Source organism: Solanum tuberosum, unplaced genomic scaffold, assembly GCF_000226075.1.
Source record: "Solanum tuberosum cultivar DM 1-3 516 R44 unplaced genomic scaffold, SolTub_3.0 scf00060, whole genome shotgun sequence".
In the NCBI taxonomy this organism is placed as follows: domain Eukaryota; kingdom Viridiplantae; phylum Streptophyta; class Magnoliopsida; order Solanales; family Solanaceae; genus Solanum; species Solanum tuberosum.
Genome location: NW_006238985.1, coordinates 2,036,312 through 2,036,830, shown reverse-complemented (window position 1 = coordinate 2,036,830; position 519 = coordinate 2,036,312).

Here is a 519-nt window from a genome sequence, read left to right as displayed (position 1 = left end):
GCATATATGCTCATATGTTGTAACTAATGTTCATCTGTTGCAACAGATGAATTATCCGCTGCAACAAATGAATCATCTGTTGCAACAGATAGGCATATATACTTGATTATTTTCAACGGATGGATTATCTATTGCAATAAATAATACATGTTAGGCATTTATTGTAACAAATTTCTATATTTATTGCAACAGATGATCATATTTATTTGATTATTTTCAACAAATGGGTTATCTATTGCAACAGATCGAATGAGCATAACTAATATATTTTATATACTAAATATGAACATACATAATCAACAAAAATGAATTAAAATTATCAGATTCATAACTAAGTAAATAATAAAGCTATTTCATATTACAATGATTATGGAGCATTTTGAACCGGGCACTAGTTCTCTTGTGGCCAATATTTTTACATATTGAACACTTATTTTGTCTTGTTGGAAATAATTCCCCAACTCCACGCCTCCTTTTCGTTCGCCTTCATCCCGGTTTGCTTGGGTCAACATAAGGAGG